The sequence below is a fragment of the Phyllopteryx taeniolatus genome, chromosome 7 (assembly GCF_024500385.1).
Source record: "Phyllopteryx taeniolatus isolate TA_2022b chromosome 7, UOR_Ptae_1.2, whole genome shotgun sequence".
NCBI classification, from domain to species: Eukaryota; Metazoa; Chordata; class Actinopteri; order Syngnathiformes; family Syngnathidae; genus Phyllopteryx; species Phyllopteryx taeniolatus.
In genome coordinates, this window is record NC_084508.1 from 21,763,163 (window position 1) to 21,783,887 (window position 20,725).

Genomic DNA, 20,725 nt, shown 5'->3' on the forward strand with positions numbered 1-20,725 from the left:
GTAATGTGAATGTGCGTAACATCACCATGGTTGTGTATGTGACCTGGCTCCATGCCAAAGAATCCGGCTCATTTGTGTCATGGTCAGTGTGTTTTCACACCAAAACCTGGGTTTAAAGTAAAACTGATGGTACTACTACTCAAGAGTTTTTCTTTTCTTTTACTGAAGATTTCTTGACTCTCTGCCATTACGCCAACTTATATCTGACGGGAGCGCGCTGTGCGTCCGCAATTACAAGTAATCGTTTCAGAAGTAATACAAAGGTTCTGCCTGATGACATACTATATTAACACTTTGGAACCCAAATCACACAGAAAACATAAAACTCCAAGTCAATTTTTAATTGTGAAAACCACACACGTTAAACGAACCATATTTATAGCATATATCCATCCATCTATTTTCTATACCGCTTATCCTCACTAGGGTCACAGGCGTGCTGGAGCCTATCCCAGCTATCTTTGGGCGACAGGAGGGGTACACCCTGAACTGGTCGCCAGCCAATCACAGGGCACAAATAAACAAACAACCATTCACACTCACATTCACACCTACGGGCAATTTAGAGTCGTCAATCAACCTACTGTGCATGATTTTGGATGTGGGAGGAAACCAGAGTACCCAGAGAAAACCCATGAAGGCACGGAGAGAACATGCAAACTCTACACAGGCGGGTCCAGGATTTGAACCCCAGTCCTCAGAACTGTGAGGCAGATGTGCTAACCAGTCGCCCACCATGCCGCCACTTTATAGCATATAATTCAAATATAATTAGTAAATTTCAAAATGATAATGTAAACAACACATTTATGTACAATTATTTACAGTAAAATTCCTCAGGCGATTTTACACAAAAATTATTTGTGCCAAAGTTCCATTTTTTTTTTCTTCCTAGAGTCGCAGGCTGGCGGCGGTGCACTATGCGTGCACACGGCCAGCACACCAAGCGACCCCAGCTGGTTCTTTTGATTACTTTTTTTCTTCCTAGTTTTACTCCTCTTCTCAGCCTCGACAGATGAAGGCTTTGAGCGGCCATGGCAGCCAGGGGGATGTCCCGTCAATCGCCCACCTAAGGTGACAATAATCGGGGAAAAATATGGTGTAATTGATTGATCATAATTCTGGCTTTACTTGGCCTATTGAGACAAATTTAAAAACTGGTATATCGTTCGCACTTTCGACACAATTTGAAATGGAGACTCAGCGAGGCTGCATCTTCCAGCGACATCATAGAAACCAGTTATGTGATTGACTCCAGAGGGTTAAGCACTTTTCCTCTTATGCAATTCAGAGGCTGCAGTAAGTCAAGCGCCCCGAGAAGGTGAAACATCACACTTCAAGTTAAGATTCATTTTCAATAAACGCCACATATACTAATAATACGTAAAAGAGAAAGCTATAAAATCTATTTAAACTGTCATTGTCACAAAGTTTTTATTTTTATTTTCTCTTTTTTTTTTAGCATGGTCTTATGCTGTATGCTAACGTTGGCATACATCTATGATGAAATGAAAGCTCAGCGCTCTCGCCACACCAATCACCCTCTGATCATTGCTTATGAGGCCTCACAGAAAGACTGAACAAAAACATATTTTGTGTTTGTCAAATAAGTGCTGTGAGCCGCGATTACAGTGTTTTAGTTGGGATATTTATTGGTCGAATATACAGTATTGCAGCAAGCAGACTTTTTTCACAGTTTGTTTGCAATGATCATCTCCAACTGCGAGGAGTGATTCCACTTCAAGTTTCTGGCCAGCATTATAAGACAGGCCTTTGAGCGGCTTTTTGAAGAGAACAAGTGCAGGCACTCACTAATTACAACAATTACACTCAACGTAATAGCGTAATGGGGAGTTGTGTGCCGGTCCATCAAAATATGTCGAAGTGAAACCAGTCCGTGGCGCAAAAACAGGTTGGAGACCGTTGGTCTAGCACAATAGGTACACTCATTTGTTTTTTATTGGTGGACCTCCAAACATGCATTCAGTAAAAAGCACAGTATTCTGATTAAATTACTATTTATTATTATTCTGATTATTATTCTGATTAATTTATTTCATACAGTACAAAAACATCCTGTCCTTTAAAGTGCGGTGCCAGAGCGATCCGCATATCCTGACTGGCAGACTACACGTCCGCTTCATAAGCTTTTTCAAATTTAAAGTGTGTTCTATCTTTTTTCACAGATTTAAATGACATTCACAAGTATCAGAACAAATCCATGTTTCCATGACTTGAAGCTAGCCTCAGCGGTCTGATTCACGCCTCCTTGGTGCTTTCGGTTTATTCCCGGTTTATGCGCAGTGGGTGTGTCAGAAGTCTGGACAGGAGAATATATGTAGGTGAAAAGGGTTCAAGCCCAAGTGTGTAATAAATTACTTATGCACGAATGAGAGAATGTGGCCCTAAGTGAACTACACTACCCAAACGACTGTAACAATATCAATGTGCCGTTGCTTATCAACCCAAAAAGCTCATGTATAAAATTAATTGACAAAGACAAAATCAAACAACACTTTGGCTATAATTACAGCTCATTTGAATAAATTTTACAAACAGAAAATGGCATTTCATCTATTTATCATTGTGTATTTTTTTAAACAAATTATTAAGTTTTAAATGTATTTTCATTATTATTATATTATTAATTTGTTCAGAGAAATTATTTCTTTCAAATGTTGTTTTCCTTACTTTCTTGTTTTCTGTTAACTATAATAACCTTGCTCAGGAACATTCCGTGATAGAACTAGGAGAGTGATGTGCATTAAAAAGAAGAGCTGGGGAAACCTGTGTGGGACTGCCCCTAGATAGGTTGGTGTTATGTTCTTGTTCCTCTGCATGCCGTTTTGTTTCTGTTTCCTCAGTCTCCTTGATGAGCGAAGCCTCCTGTGCCCAACCTGCTGACGATGACGATCAGCTGGGTTTAAAGGTGCAGCAGAAGCAAAAAGACGATGCTGGATTATTGCATTGCTGTCGAACCATCATCTATCACGTAGTTCAGTATTGTTGCTTGTTCCTCCGATGTTGTGTGTCTTCAATCTGGCTGGTTGTATTACTGTTTGTTCATCTCCTGATGAATGCAAGTACTACTGTGCTTTACATTTTATAGCATTTCTATTCTTGTGTAGTTTAGATTCCATGGATACATTTTTCTTATCTGTTATTTCTCCCACTGTCATTGTCAAACTTTTGTCACTGAGGTTTTTCGTTTATTTCTTTTGTTTCTCACTTTTATCATCCTCTTGATTTAATGAATTCTGTTTAATTGCTCTTTTCTGCTCTGGGGTGACCTTGCAATCATGCCAAATAACTGGGCTCTTTTGTGCAGTGTTCTGTGTACTGTAAAACAGATGCAGGTTAAAATCTTCTTTGATATTCACTTGCTCAAACCCCATATAGCCATTAAAATCTGACTTTAAAAACAATATATTTTATTGCGGAAGAAATATTGCTGTGCGATGCATCTTTTCTTAAAATATCTGAATTCATGTAACGAGCTACTTTTTCATTGAGCTCTGGTGAATTTTTATCTGCTAAATACGTGTCCTGCAACTTGAAACTGGGGGCCCTATCAATAATTAGCTTTCCATTTTCTCGCACGGTTGGCATGGCAACATGGGCGTTCAAAGTCTCAGCAAAGACACGAGTGGCGACTCAATAAAAGCAAAAGAAATAAAATGTTTAAATGGCTCATTCATAAATCGGTGCTGGATGAGGCTAAATAAATTGCCCTCCTAATATAAAAGAGGGCACAAGGGAGATTATAAAAGAACATTGGTTTGGTTCTTTATAATAAAGCAGGGCAAGTGGATGAGCTCTGTACTAGAGCAGAGGAAGGGTGCATGTTTGTATGTCACTATGAAGCTCTAAGCACATGACAGGGAAGCTCTTCTTTACAAAGAAAACTGGGTAATCATCTACTTTGAACAGGATTGCCTGCCCATTGGTCTAATTGTGAACTACAGCTTGTATTTCTAAAATTTAAGATATGACACATGCAGAGGGATCAAATAGGTCACTGATTAAGACTAAAACCGGTCTTGAATGCTGAGGGCATCCACACTGATACTTAATAAAAGAAGTTCAAGACAAAAGGGTGCTTCCTTTACTGTATATGGTAGAACAGGAAATGCAGCTTCAGTTTTGTTGCCGACAATCCAATTTCAGCACGTGTCCATGTATTCTACAATAACGAAAACAATTTCAAATAGGTCATAACTGTTCTGTGTATTTTATTTTGATTCATTGTCCATTGTGTGCATTAATAAATTCAATAAACTAAAATACACATTTGCAAAACAGTGTCTTTCTATGCAGATCCCATACATCTCACTCTCAGTCGGTAAACAACACAGGTTACCTGCACTCTGGCTAGAATGGATAACTGTATTGTGTGTTACTGTAATGAGGAACTATGAGTGTGCCGAAATCTGTAGGGTGAACTTATGTCTTTTTACCAGGGCAATAAAATTAAAGGAACTGACCCATGATGCTGAGTACGCTCGATGCGTCCAATAACATTTACCAAGCAACTCAATCAAATGCAGGCGACTTCACATTGGGACTTTTTGACAGGCTTTGAAGCATAAGCCATCACTCTTTATTTGCCACAGGAGCTGCATAGTTATACTGAACTACCATGCAATAAATAATAATTACACACAATTCGGAGAGTTGACTTGAAAACAGCCACAAAATGTTGTAGTTGAAATAAAATAAAGTACTGTCTTTTCATTGTAAAACCCAGCTAGGCTATCATTTAAACAGCAGTTGTTTTTCTTCACTGTTTTGCAACATTATTTCTGGCAGCTGAGGGATGCAGGCTGTGCGCCATGAGAATTTCTTTCCTTATATTTATCGTAAAATAACAAGCAACGTTCCCTTAGTCTTCCTGGAATGTTTCAGTGAAAGATTCCAGTTTGAATGAAGTGTGAAACGCAATGTGACAGTGTTTTCTAAAAATGACCATGTTCTCTTCCCTTTTCTGTTTCCCTTACTTTAAAACCCGAATCATCCATTTTTCTGTATTCCTAGCTTATATAATTATACTATTATGCATAATCTCTAAAAGGGTCATATCTGAACCGATCAGTGATACCCACAGGTAGTGTGAAAGTTTTAAATTAGCATGAAAATTTCTAAATTATTTTAGATCACATCATTAATTTTAATGACCTGACATGCAGGCACAAATAAATATGCAGTGTCTATACTAATTAGCCTCAAAGATTCATTAGTTGAACACTATAAGAGGGGAATGACACTAAGATGTCCAAATTAGGCTTTGGTACCTATCTTATTCTCTTTCAACACCTGACTTCTATTTTACGTGGAATGCATCACAGAGCAGAGGATTTATTATTCTAAACAACTTCCCTGCATGCTTGTGTGATACTGTGTTTATGAAAATACATATAAATAAGTACCCTGTCCAATTGTTGTGTCAGCATATTTGAAATCAACTAAATGTTGCTGTGGCCCCTCGTACACAAATAAGACCTGCACTTATCCTTATAAAAGCAGGGATAGCTGCATGTGTTTTAAGTGTTCATTGTACAATTGTTTTATTCTGTTACCAAACAATCTTCAACACAGTTGTGTACACATGAGAATGTTTTACTGGTAATCTGTGTGCTGCTGTGAATCCGTGTGTGAACAAGTGCTGTGTCCCACCCGTTGTGCACCTTATGGTTAAAATAATGTGCCTTTTAAATAACAGGAAAATACTGCACCATTGGCTTTTGACCAGTATTCATAGTTAATGCCAGTTTTTCGTAGGGTCAGCCTTTTGCTATTTTGTTTAGGGTTTTTGGTGTGTGTTCTTGTTTGTATACAGTATACAGTGGGTACGGAAAGTTTTCAGAGCCCCTTAAATTTTTCACTCTTTGTTATATTGCAGCCATTTGTTAAAATCATTTAAGTTCATGTTTTTTCCTCATTAATGTACACACAGCACCCCATATTGACCGGAAAGTTCGATGATCGACTTTGTGGTCGTGTCATCGAACTTGCGGCCACATGTCTTGGACACTTGGGTGAAGAGAGGGGCGTAGCTGTCAACTGATCACCACCTGGTGGTGAGTTGGCTCCGATGGTGGGGGAAGATGCCGGCCCGACGTGGCAGGCCCAAACGTATTGTGAGGGTCTGCTGGGAACGTCTTCCAGAATCCCCTGTCAGAAGGAGTTTCAACTCCCACCTCCGACAGAACTTTGCTCACGTTCCGGGGAAGGCGGGGGACATCGAGTCCGAGTGGACCATGTTCTGCGCCTCCATTGCTGAGGCGGCCGACTGGAGCTGTGGCCGGGCAATCCCCGAACCCGTTGGTGGACACCAACAGTGAGGGATGCCATCAAGCTGAAGAAGGCGTCCTATCTGGCCTTTTTGGCCTGTGGGACTCCTGAGACAGCTGATGGGTACCGGCTGGCCAAGTGGAATGCAGCTTTGGTGGTCGCTGAAGCAAAAACCCGGGTATGGGATGAGTTCAGTGAGGCCATGGAGAAAGAGTTCCCGATGGCTTCGAGGAAATTCTGGTCCACCATCCGGCGTCTCAGGAGGGGGAAGCAGTGCACCACCAACACTGTGTATAGTGGGGACGGGGCGCTGCTGACCTCGACTCGGGACGTTGTGAGTCGGTGGGGAGAATACTTCGAAGACCTCCTCAACTCCACCGACACGCCTTTCCATGACTAAGCAGAGTCTGGGTTCTCTGAGGCGGGCTCTCCTATCTCTGGGGTTAAGGTCACCGAGGTGGTTAAAAAGCTCCTCAGTGGCAGGGCCCCGGGGGTGGATGAGATTCGCCCGGAGTTCCTAAAGGCTCTGGATGTTGTGGGGCTGTCCTGGTTGACACGCCTCTGCAACATCGCGTGGACATCGGGGACAGTGTTTCTGTATTGCCAGACTGGGGTGGTGGTCCCTCTTTTTAAGAAGGGGGACTGGAGGGTGTGTTCCAGCTACAGGGGGATCACAGTCCTCAGCCTCCCTGGTAAGGTCTATTCAGGGGTACTGGAGAGGAGGTTCCGTCGGGAAGTAGAATCTCAGATCCAGGAGAAGCAGTGTGGTTTTCGTCCGGGCCGTGGAGCAGTGGACCAGCTCTACACCCTTGGCAGGGTCTTCGAGGGTGCATGGGAGTTCGCCCAACCAGTGTACATGCATTTTGTGGACTTGAAGAAGGCGTTTGACCGATACTGGTTGCAAATAAAGAAAAGAGGAATGCTGCCAAGTACAGGGATATCCTGGATGATAACCTTCTCCAGAGTGTTCAGAACCTCAGACTGGGCCAAAGGTTCACCTTAAAAAAATACATTGACCCTAAGCACACAGCTAAAATACCGAAGGAGTGGCTTCAGAAAAACTGAAAATGGTTGCCCACCAACGTTCACCATCCATCCTGAAAGAACTGGAGAGGATCTGCAAGGAGGAATGGCAGGTAAAATCCAGGTGTGAAAAACTTGCATTGTTCCCAAAAAGACTCATGGCTGTAAGCTCAAAAGGGTGCTTCTACTAAATACTAGACTTTAAACCGATTTTATCGGCCTTATCGGTATCGGCCGATAATTAGCATTTTATGCTGTTGGGCTTTAATGTCATAATTCGGCGATCCGATCAATGACGTCATTGATTGGCTCCGAAAAAGACATTTACTCGCGTCGCCATCGTGCACAATATATTTGAATCCAAAAGCTAGTTTATTTTTAGCCTTGTCGTGTGTCTTTTGGCATAGCCCTGTAAATATCTGACGGCCAGTAAAGTTATTTAAAAAAAAAAAAAACATCTCGGCGGTGTGGAACAGACAACACGTCTGAGACAGACAACACTAATGGCCGGATCAGATTACAGACAAATTTGCTCTTTCACGATTGCACTATGTCAGACTACTGCAATAAAATCTTGTATTCCGATACCACCGCATCCCGTTTTTTCAAACACTGGGCTTCATTGTGTCAACGCAAATGCGACCGGATACACTCGTTACCATGGCGACGACAACAATTATGGATCGCGCCGTGTGTTTGTAAGAACAAAATGGGGAAAAACGTGTGTTGGTGGTCACCGGTGCTCAGGAGAGGACGTTCGTTTAAGGCTTGCTTGAGGTATGTTCATGTACTTTTAATATAATATGGCTCGCAAGCAGGCAACAAAAATGTTATGTAGCCTAGCAAGCCACTGCTAGCACGAACTTTTGCTATAACTACCATGATGAGGTCCACAGACATATTTAAGTCCCCCGCGGTTACTACCAGCTCATTCTGTTATTCATGATGTTGTCTTTTGCCACACTGGCCAAGTGACAATGTTACGTCACGCACGGATGACTCTCTTCATGCATGCGAGACCGTTATTGTATCTCACTTAAAGGGAATGAAAGAATTAAGCGTTTTGATTGGCGGCTAATAAAGTAGACAGTGTTTCCACCCAAGGGTGCAGACAGACCCTTCGGTTTTTGTGTATGTGTGACTGTGTGTGTACGTGTGTTTTCTTACGAGTGCGTGCGTTTGTTATTGTTTCATCCCAACATATTTGTAAACGAAGAGTACAAATTGTACAACTTTTCAATGAAGGTTTTAGTGAAGTAGATATATTCAATACTCCAGACAGTCTTTTTTTTCTGTGGCAGGAAGCCCAGTGGAATGCCGTGCATTTAGTACCTGGGTCTTCAGTGGGGACATACGCGACTTAATACAACCACCATCACGGAGAAATGATAGAAACCATCAATACTATGTAAAATGCAAAATAAAAGCACACAGCTGTGCCACGTCCATCATCTGAAACAGTTCAGAATCTATATCTAATAACATGACAAAAAACAGAAATGTCTATAATAAATAATCTAATAAAATACATCATACTCACCGGAGATGCTGCTCATTCAATGTAGTACTATATGCAGGTTGATACAGATTTTTTGCTAGTTGAACTTGGCTTGCTCTGACCAACCAGTCAGAGGCCAGCTATCTGACCCTGTTAGGCAAATTTGAAATCTGATTGGTTAAAAAAAAGAAAAAGAAAAAAGAAAGAAAACATTCCTATTGCTAATATCAGTAGATTAAGTTACACCAGCACAACTGATACTGAAGGCCATGGCCAGATTATGTTGACATGGTAGCTAGTGATGCACCAAAATTTCAGCCGCCAAAATGTTTCAGCCAAAAATAGCTCAAAAGTGCATTTTTGGTTCCAGACCAAAAGATTTTTTCACCGAAATAAAATTACTGAAAGAACATGTCACATGGATAACAAGTTACATTTTGAACACTGATGGCTGGCACACGTGAGTGTGTACATCTCAGGGTGAGCAAGCATTTACTATTAACAAGGAATGCCCTATAGCACATTGCTGAATGTCCAGTTGAATTGACTGGGAGGTCACTTTTTTACACACACTCTACACTCACGTTTTGAGAATGACATAGTGCCATCGGGCCAGAAATCAACCATAAATCTAAAATAAACATAATTGTTAAATTACACATACTGTATATTCAGTAAACTACTTGTAACATAAACACATTAATAACAAATGTAACCATATTTTTTGCTGTAATATTTCAAATTTGCATGTCGTAATGAATTATGGAAACAACGTAGCTTTTACAATTTTCTTTTTTTTATCCTATTACATATACTGCAATAACTGTCCTCCGGTAATGTTCTTAACATAATTTTAAAAAATATGGAAATTTAGACAAATTGTTCTGGAAGTGGCGGCATGGTGACTGACTGGTTAGCCCATCTGCCTCACAGTTCTGAGGACAGGGGTTCAAATCCAGTTTGTATGTTCTCCCCGTGCCTGCGTGGGTCTTCTCCGGGCACTCCGGTTTCCTCCAACATCCCAAAAACATGCATGGTAGGTTGGTTGACGACTCTAAATTGCCCGTAGGTGTGAATGTGTGCGCGAATGGTTGTTTGTTTATGTGTGCCCTGTGATTGGCTGGCGACCAGTTCGAAGTGTACCCCGCCTCTCGCCCGAAGATAGCTGGGATAGGCTCCTGCACGCCCGCGACCCTTGTGAGGATAAAGCAGTACAGACAATGGATGGCTGGATGTTCTGGAAATGAATTTCTATAGATTAGCAACTCTGCAGTCATAGCAATGATATTCAATTTTACTAATAATTGGCATAGTTTTATCATAAATAGTTGGCAGGTGTGATTTATTTTTACATTTTAATTAATTTAAAGCGCTTTGTGTTGCATTTTTTTAAATGAAAAGCACTTACTAATAAATATTCACTGATTGATCATTTCTCCCAGTGTTTCGGCTTTCGGTTTTTGGCCTTGGTTTCCTCAATTTTGGTTTTCGGTTTCTGTAAACAATTTTCATTTCGGTGCATCATTAATGGCAGCACATAGTGGCTGATAGCTGATTGGACAAAAGACCTCACATCCCTATACATGTACTGAAAGAGTGCAGCCATAAAAATTCTAAAAAAATTAAGAGAATAGACAGTTGGGAATAAATAAATTCACTTTCATGGAACAAATAGAACTTAGATTGTAAATGATCATCTGATAGTGTTTAGGCCAGCAGAGATGTCCTTGCTGGCCTTGATGAGCCATGACTGAGGAAGCCAATAATATACTGTAAATACGCTAAACTATATAGAGCACCATTACCAAGCACAAGTCAATCAAGCTCAGTACATTGCAGGTAGGTACGGTGGAGGCGTCTGCCCACTAAGGAATTTTGATTGAAAATTATGATGTGAGGGCGATAGAGATATGTCTTAATCCCCATTTCTATGTCTTGGCTGCCAAATTAATTTTCCCTTTCATTCATTCAATTTCCATACCGCTTATCGTCACAAGGGTCGCAGGCGTGCTGACACCTATCCCAGCTGACTCTGGGCGAGAGTCGCCAGCTAATTGCAGGGCACATATAAACAAACTGTGAGGCAGATGTGCTAACAAGTCCACCCTTAATTTTCCCAGCCAAACTTATTCCGCTAAACTGTAATAAAGACATCCGGAGTCCCAATTGGACAGAGTTATGATTGAATAAATAATGTGGAATGTCATGCAAAACCTACAAGCAAAATAAAACGGAAAATGTAATGAGGTTATTCATATTATCTACACTACCATGTGGTGTAACTGTCACAAATCATACATTTTTTTTCTCCCTCTTACATCTGGACACTGATTTTATTTTATTTTTTTCATTTCTAAGTACTCTAATAACATTATTGTCCACCTTGATTAATTATTGTATGTGGAATTGAGTTCCATTACTCTGCTTGGGGGCGGCACGGTGAACGAATGGTTAGCACATCTGCCTCACAGTTCTGAGGACCTGGGTTAAATTCCGGCCTCGCCTGTGTGGCGTTTGCATGTTCTCTCCGGGCCTGCGTGGGTGTTCTCCAGGTACTCCGGTTTCCTCCCACATCCCAAAAACATGCATGATAGGTTAATTGAAGACTCTAAATTGTCCGTAGGTGTGGATGTGAGTGTGAATGGTTGTTTATACTGTATGTGCCTTGCGATTGGCTAGCGACCAGTTCAGGGTGTACCCCGCCTCTTGCCCAGAGTCAACTACAGGAAGTCCTCGAGTTACGACGTACTCGACCTACGACGTTTCGACTTTACGATGCCCATGCCTCGTCCGCCATTTTGTCCCCAGCACCATAGTGTTTCTGCTTAGCTAGTGCATAGTGCTTGTCTGTGTTTGTGCGCCGAGAGTATCTTTGCCTTTTTCGCTCTCTTTTTTTCACACTCAGCAGTAATGGTGAGTGGAGCATCTTATTTTTTTTATTTTAATGTATTTTAGTTTCTTTATACGAAGTGTTAAACTTTGCTGCTACGGTCACCTGACCGTGGTCGGGAGACGCAGGGAAGACGCCATCTCCAGGGCCGAGGTTGTCCTCCTCGGGGTTAACTCCCTTCTCTCGTTGCACAGCTGAGCTGGGTGGCGGCAACAATAAAGGCACGAAGCACCGATTTGCTGCTTTAATGGCTTTATTAGCTCCTCTGCACATTCAACGTCAACGGGTCCTCCGCTAATCGCTACTCTTCCCCGGTTGCCGTCTCTACACTTGCCACTGTACACACTCGCACTTGTGTGCACTCCTTCCTCCTTCACAGTCCCGCCGGACGACGCCTGCGCAGTCCCGTCTCACTCACACACCGACACACACGCCCACACACACTGAACTTGCTGTCACAATCGCGTGGGACAATACCCGTAACAGAAGTATTTCGACGTAAATTCTGACTTTAACGGTGAAATCCGACTTACGCGGTCGCCAGCGTAGGAACAGAACTCGTTTGTAAATCGAGGACTTCCTGTACAAGGCCTTGACGTATACGACTAAACAAAATAGACATAGCAGTAAACAAAATATGAACAAAAATTTAACAAAATATGCCAAAGGTGTGTGTGGGGAGGGGGGGGGGAAGATGACACCCAGCACCCCAGTCTCAGGCGAAACTCACTGTTCCCACCAAGATAGACAACCACGGGGTGGCGAGACTCAACTTCACATACAGACACTAAGTGAATCACCAGCCATGATCATCAGAACCAAGACACAGACATTTGCTTTGGCATGCCAACGCGAAGTGAATTACCAGCACCCGGACCATCAAAGCGGAGACCAAAGATACCGAGTTTGCACTAGAACGCTAAATTAATTAACTTCCACCACCAGCCAGCCTGGAGGATCTCACCAACAAAGGCGTCTCCACCCTGCTGGGTACTGCGCCACTTGGCCAGCCAAGCTGGGAGTTTGGACAGAGCAACAGCGACACCCACAAGCAACGGAACGGCACTGCAGACGCGGGTTCATTAAACAGTCTTTACCGGACTTGGCTGGGAGTTAATATTTCAAGAACTTTACATGAATCGCAACTAGTGACTGTATTTCTGCAAACTTGTAAGTCTGATGTCAAATCTGTTGTCAACTGAACCAGATGAAATGTTTCATTCGACACCACGCAAATGCCACATTGAAAATAGTAGTGTTCTCAACAATCACATAACATTTGAAACATTCGTTACAGGTATTAAAGAGGATGGACGTGGGACAATGCAAAGCGGGAAAATGGTCTCGTTATCTTAAATCCAATAATTAATATTTTATTCCACTAGTTTTAAACCACGAAATAATCCCAAAATGGAAAATTAACACTCAGAGGCGGTCCAGCTCCCCTTTTGGTCCCGAAGGTGGTAGGAAAGGAAGGACGGGGGGGTTAACCACCCCCTTTTGGCTCGCTTCGGCCATAAAAATGCCGGAGCTATGCTCTCTGAGGCAGCTCTTGTCTCACCCAACCAACTTGCCGAAGACTGACCCAGCCAGGACGCCCACCTCACCATGAGGTGACGAGGACACATCGGACCATCCCCTGAATGCAGAGCATCCTGCAAGCTCTCCGAGCTATCCTTTTAGGGGGCCCGAGCTCAGCCCGAGGGGACGGAAGCGGGCACAATGCGCCCGTTCCGAACGTCTTGCAAGCCGAGAAACCCGGGCTCCAGCCGTCCTGCCTGGGAACTTTTTGGGCTCCTTTTTTCCTTTTTCTTCTTCCTTTCCACCAAATCCACCTGTTCTTGGTGCGGACCGAACTGGCCGAACACTCGGAAGCTTGACCTGCCTGCCTCAAACATGTTCAAGACACTTAAATCCAACATTGCTGTCTACTAAAAGTACAGATTAGTGCATATTTGGGTTTAAATTAACGAGAACAGGAATCCCCAGCTCGATGCATTCACTATACACTCATTCTACCAAACTCACATCACAAGTCAGTTTCCTTTGCCAATGTTCGCCTGTAATTTGATTGTTTTGTGTTTTTTTATGCATTGTTTCCCTGTAGATTCCCCATGTTAGATGATTACATTTTCCATAAAATTCATGACCTGCATTGTTATGTGTGTTTGGGTTCGAGGAATGAAACCTCTGGCCGTCGAGAACTCTTATCAAAATTTCATAAAGTGTAGCAACCTTCAGATTACGAGTCTGATAGCAAGGTTTCTCGTCGCTTTTCCTAAATTTTATCCACATAAAAAGGGTCGTGGTGCCCCTCTTAATAGATAAAATAGCTTGATTTATAATGGTGTAATTAAAAATTACGCTGAACCGGAAGTAACGCAGGCGTCACTTCCAGCCCATTCTTTTCGGCTGTGTGCGACGCCATGGATACATTTTCAAGAGATACCCACCTGACAGAAATGTCACTCCTAGCATAATTAGAGAAATCACAGCAAGGACAATCTAAAATTCAGTGCTGATGCAAAAGCAGTAAGCAATTTCCCACAATGTGAAGTGAAGCTGAACACTTCCGCACAGATAGTACAGGCATTGGCAAGTAATCAAAGAGTTTTATAAAAATAAATAAATAAATAAAAAAACATTTATCCTTTTAACTCTTAAAAAGGGGGCACAGCCCAACCTGCTACACTGGCTTGAGTCACCTTTTGGCCTTAACACAAGGTGTGGGCCAGAAGGCAGTTTAAGGAAACTACAATATGTGTTCCTTTACCATAGCGTAACCTGGTTGACAGTGTAAGGCATCCTGAATCTGGAACGGGAATGTGCCAAAGGAGCATTAAGCCATGTCTGATTGCATGTGGGGTCACTCCTATGACCAATAACACTACCCCAGAGTTATTGTATGTAACTACAATGGACAGTATGCAAGGAGATACAGCTTTTCGTCATGGGCTTGGAAGGGTTTAGAGATGCATATTTTTAAAAAAAGTAAGTGGTAAATCTCTTTTCTAAGGGTATCATGATTTTTGACTAGGCCTGTTTCAATAGTTTGTTTTTTGAAATAATCCTGTTGAACCACAATTCAAAAGCAATGTCTGATTTTCATTGGTTAATTTTCATAAAATTTTGATGTATTAATACTTTTGTCAGATTCAAGTTGTTTCTGTGACCACTGTTGGTTTCTCTTTTCATTAACAGAAGGGTACCAACAATTTTGTCCAATTTTGTGTGTGTATGTGTTAGACTTTTCATGCTGCGGTTCTGTCTGCGGTTCTGTCGAATCATGCTCTAAAGTTATTTATTTATATATATCCATCCATCCATCCATTTTCAACACCGCTTATCCTGGTTAGGGTCACGGGACGCTGGAGCCTATCCCAGCTGACTTCGGGCGAAAGGCGGACTACACCCTGAACTACACCATCAGTGACTATATATATATATATATATATATATATATATATATATATATATATATATATATATATATATATATATATATATATATATATATATATATATATATATATATATATATATATATAAGCGGTGCCACTCCTCCTTGGGACTGGTCGGGGCGCTTCGGTCGGGCTTGGGAGCTGCCTGGGTCTTGGGCGGGCGGTGCCGTCCCCTCGGTTGGGTCCCCTGGTGGGCGGGCTCGCTTACTCGGCTCCCCCCCTTGTGGGTGGAGGGGAACAGGCTCACCCTCCCTCGATGCGCCGGCACAGCAACTCCGTACATCAATTGACTAACATGCATGTGAGATGGTGTTCATTCACTAAAAGGTTCGACAGAAACTATAGACTCTGTGCTAGGATCACTAATAACAACACAGGTTATATTAACATATCAACTCATATGTTCTTACAGGTGTTTAGACACTAAAAAAGAATCCTACCGCGCCACTCGCCAGTAACACTGCCTTGCTCATTTTCCCACATCCTGTCCTGTCCTTCTCTGTGCGCTCTTATCTGGTTCTCTTGGTTAGTTATTGCATGTCTTCACCGGGTGTCCCTCCCCCAATCTACAAATAACTGTTGTAATGTTACTTATGTTCAAATATCAAGACTCACTATTGTTCTGCTGTGGTTTTCACCCCTAGTCCCGCTGTCCACTCTGTCTGCCCCCCCCCCCCCCCCAAAACCATTTTCTGTCCGGCTGCATTTTCAATTAACATCAGAATAATATCCATCCATCCATCCATTTTCTGAGCCGCTTCTCCTCACTAGGGTCGCGGGCGTGCTGGAGCCTATCCCAGCTGTCATCGGGCAGGAGGCGGGGCACACCCTGAACTGGTTGCCAGCCAATCGCAGGGCACATAGAAACAAACAACCATTCGCACTCACAGTCATGCCTACGGGCAATTTAGAGTCTCCAATTAATGCATGTTTTTGGGATGTGGGAGGAAACCGGAGTACCCGGAGAAAACCCACGCAGGCACGGGGAGAACATGGAAACACCACACAGGCGGGGCCGGGGATTGAACCCGGGTCCTCAGAACTGTGAGGCTGACGCTCTAACCAGTCGTCCACCGTGGCGCCATCAGAATAATAAAAAAATTAAAAATAAACAGAGGGAGTATTTCAAACTCCCCTGTTGCACAGCAAAACTGTTCCAGCAGAAAGGCATACAGATCAACCATTCTGCAAGGCCATGCAGCTGAACAGGACAGGTTATTAAGAAAAGAGGAAAAAAAAAAAAGACTGGTTGCCAGTCAGTCGCAGGACACTTATAGACAAATATTTCCCACCCAGATGGGTGTGGACCTACGGATAATTTAGACATCTATGATGCATGTTTTTCAAGTGTGGGAGGAAGCTGGAGTACGAAAAGAAAACCCATGCAAAAAAGGAACATGACATAGTTTGTTTCAAGAAAAAGAAGATAAGGTAGTACAGCATTTCCTCAGGTTTTCCCCAAATTTTGTATTAGTTTCCATTTAGCTGAAGCGCTAAAAAATACTCTGTGCATTCACCATGCTTTCGTTTTCTTTGAATAATTGAATGTTTCTAAATATCAAAGAACAATGTACTGGGTTTACCCATCAGCTACTGTCAGCCCATATGGCACCGAGCAATATACAGTATGCCAACACAGGCAATGGCATCAGTCACTGAACTCTGGCTATGTCAAGATTGACCCCTTTGCTGACTGTCAATACATGTGTCCCATCAAACAATCTGTAGCCTAATGCTATCACCCTGTGGCATGTTTTGTGGAAGTCATGCTTCCTCTTCAGAGGAACCAGGAGGTGAGGTTTTGGGTTGTATGCATGAGGGGGTGTGGAATGGACCAAGGAATAACCAACTCTGTTTGGTTATACTGTATCTAATTTAAGGTTTTTGAAAACCCCACTTCTGTGACATACTATATTATTCCCCTTCACTTGTTTAGCATTTGGCGTTCTGTTCGTAATGTCCATTGATGCTACATTCAGGACTAGGAGTAGAATACTTTTGAATTTTAAATCTCAAAGCAATTTTGATCAGCAATCCAGCCAGAAAAAAATACCATCAAGTCCTTCCAGGTCTTTTAGGCTTTCAGCATATTGTAAGTAGGTATGTCAAGTGCTTGATTTATCTATCATGTGAGAATGGCTTCTGGGAATCTTACCAATGTACTTCTGCTAATGGTGTTTATCATTGATAATCAGCGTTAATTTAACGCTACAAGTTGATACGGAACACATTTTAAACTCAAAAACCAAAAAGGTGAACTACATGTTTGGAAAAGACATCATTAGCTATGAAGTTGTTTTCAACTCCCAGCTGGGCAAAACAACAAAATACATGAAGCTCAAGAAATATTAATTTCATTTTCATGATTTACTGCTTATCCTGCCAGGTGAGTTGGAGCCTATCCCAGCTGACATTGGACAAGAGGTGGGGTACACTTTTGTCTGGTCACTCGTCAATTGCCGGGAACGTATAGACAAACATTCAGACTCACACTGACACCTAAGTGTAAGTTATAGTTTCTAGTTGACCTTGACTGTATGGTTTTGGAACGTGCGAGGAAGCTAGAGAACTCTGTGATGACCCACGTAGGCATAAACCGAGATTTGAATCCCCTCAAATGCTTGACAATTAGATTGTCCAGAATGGATAATTAAGCTGTTACACAAAAGGCTGTGATTCTTCCAGACATATTCTGGCACAGTTTTATTCTATTCAGCATTTAACAACCAGGCTTTGCATTTTTTGGGAAAAAAAAAAAAAGATTGCTTCTCCACCATTTTGCATTGCAATGTGCATCTCGGTGACAGAAAAAAATGCATTCATTTTATAATAATATTAATCTTTCAATAGTTTATTTTCAAAATTCAGTGAACGCTCAACATGTATTAGTATGTCAGCTTGGCAGTCATGAAGAGGAGCAGTAAAATGCAAACTCAAAATAATCTCAGAGGGAGTACGAATTTGACAGTAAGTCAGGGCAATTTATCATTCTGTCAAACTTCACTGAATGGTGCAGCAGAACTAAAGTGTGAAACAAACGCGCTTTCACCGGTAATGGTTCAGTGTTGAAGCCAGAAAATAAGGCCAGCCATATGTCGACATATTTGTGACTTTATAAATGCCTTTCACCAGCTTTCACTTGTAAAAGTGATACAAATGGCCAGAGAGCGCCTTCACTTCTGTGTTGAGGACAAAGATCTTCACTATAACGTGACAATCAATACAACAATCAATACGATCCTTCAAATTGACACTTGCAGACAATGACAAGTAGCCTAACTTGTGTTACACATCTGACACTTTTTCCAATGGGCGCTCAAATTTGAGACGAATATGTCCTTCCACGCTGCTTGCACATTCAAGTCACCGATATGAACTGGCCAAAGAAAACTACTCTGCACAACCAAAGGATTTTATGCCATTCCAGTAAAAAGGACATTAGCCTATTACAACCTTTCGATGGTCCCATATCCTTTGGACAAATCGACCCAGCTACAATAGTCAACTCAAAGATCCAGTGGCTAATGGCTTCGTTTCTGATGTGCTGGGAGACAGCCTGTGATTACATTCAGGCCTGCACACTTGCATTCAACCAGCATATAATTTTCTTCCCCGGCAGACTTCAAAGTGTGGACACTTCAAAGCGGGGTGAGTGTCTGCCACACGGACTCTGAGGATGGCTCTTTTGATCATCTTCCGAAAACTCTGCTAACACAATCAGCAAGGCGCACCACGGAGGAAGATTTGACAGACAAAAGATAAATGTAGTCATCCTCACAGCTATCAGATAGGCACGGCCAGCTGTAATCCATTAATATGAAAATTAGAGAGGAGAAGAGTAGGTGAGTTGGAGGTCTATTGAGGGTCTTTTAGTTACAATTTTAAATGTTATTTTCAAATTAAAGGAAAGGATGTGATTTAAAAAATATAAAAACACAAATAATATCTCAATCATCTACAACTCCAATTCCAAAGAAGTTGGGACGTTGTGTTAAAAATAAATAAAAACAGAACACAATGATTTGCAAATCATGTTCAACCTATATTTAATTGAATACTCTATAAAGATAAGATATTTAATGTTCAAACTGATAAACTTTATTGTTTTTAGCAAATCATCATTAACTTTGAATTTTATGGCTGCAACACGTTCCAAAAAAGCTGGGACAGGGTCATGTTTACCACTGTGTTACATCACCTTTTCTTATAACATTCAATAAACGTTTGGGAAGTGAGCAAACTAATTGTTGACGCTTTGGAGGTGGAATTCTTTCCCATTCTTGCTTGATGTACAGCTTCAGCTGTTCAACAGTCCGGAGTCTCCGTTGTCGTATTTTACGCTTCATAATGCGCCATACATTTTCAATGGGAGACAGGTCTGGACTGCAGGCAGGCCAGTCTAGTACCCGTACTCTTTTACTACGAAGCCACGCTGTTGTAACACGTGCAGAATGTGGTTTGGCATTGTCTTGCTGAAATAAGCAGGGGTGTACATGGAAAAAGACGTTGCTTGGATGGCAGCATATGTTTCTCCAAAAGCTGTATGTACATTTCAGCATTAATGGTGCCTTCACAGATATGTAACTTACCCATGCCATTGGCACTAACACAGCCCCATACCATCACAGATGCTGGCTTTTGAACTTTGCGTCCATAACAGTCCGGATGGTTCTTTTCTTGATTGGCCCGGAGGACACGACGTCCACAATTTCCAAAAACAATTTGAAATGTGGACTCGTCGGACCACAGAACACTTTTCCACTTTTCATCAGTCCATCTTAGATGAGCTCGGGCCCAGAGAAGCCGGCGGCGTTTCTGGGTGTTGTTGATAAATGGCTTTTGCTAAGCATAGTAGCGTTTCAAGTTCTACTTACACATGTACCGCTTAACTGTATTTACTGACATTGGTTTTCTGAAGTGTTCCTGAGCCCATGTGGTGATATCCTTTACACATTGATGTCGGTTTTTGATGCAGTGCCGCCTGAGGGATCGAAGGTCACGGGCATTCAATGTTGGTTTTCGGCCTTGCCGCTTACATGCAGTGATTTCTCCAGATTCTCTGAACCTTTTGATGATATTATGGATATTCATCGTAGATGATGAAATCCCTAAATTCCTTGCAATTGTACGTTGAGGAACATTGTCCTTAAATTGTTGGACTATTTTCTCACGCACTTGTTCACAAAGAGGTGAACCTTGCCCCATCTTTGCATGTGAATGACTGAGCAATTCAGGGAAGCTCCTTTTATACCCAATCATGGCACCCACCTGTTCCCAATTAGCCTGTTCACCTGTGGGATATTTCAAACAGGTGTTTGAGGAGCATTCCTCAACTTTTTCAGTCTTTTTTTGCCACCTGTCCCAGCTTTTTTGGAACGTGTTGCAGCCATAAAATTCTAAGTTAATGATTATTTGCTAAAAACAATAAAGTTTATCAGTTTGGTCATTAAATATCTTGTCTTTGTAGTGTATTCAATTAAATAGAGGTGGAACATGATTTGCAAATCATTGTATTTTGTTTTTATTTATGTTTAACTCAACGTCCCCACTTCATTAGAATTG

The 20,725-nt window shown here is 41.9% G+C and overlaps 1 protein-coding gene and 1 long non-coding RNA gene across 7 annotated transcripts in view; one reads left to right on the top strand and one right to left on the bottom strand.

Annotated features, from left to right (window-relative positions):
- negr1 (neuronal growth regulator 1) overlaps positions 1-20,725 on the bottom strand; it is a 254,875-nt gene that overhangs the window by 124,140 nt on the left and 110,010 nt on the right. The window lies entirely within an intron of this gene.
- The window catches only part of LOC133480743 (uncharacterized), a 77,316-nt gene continuing 64,550 nt past the window's right edge, over positions 7,960-20,725 (top strand). For both annotated transcript variants that reach the window (XR_009789360.1, XR_009789359.1), the window contains exon 1: positions 7,960-8,091. This is a non-coding gene — a long non-coding RNA (uncharacterized LOC133480743). The remainder of the gene's footprint in view (positions 8,092-20,725) is intronic.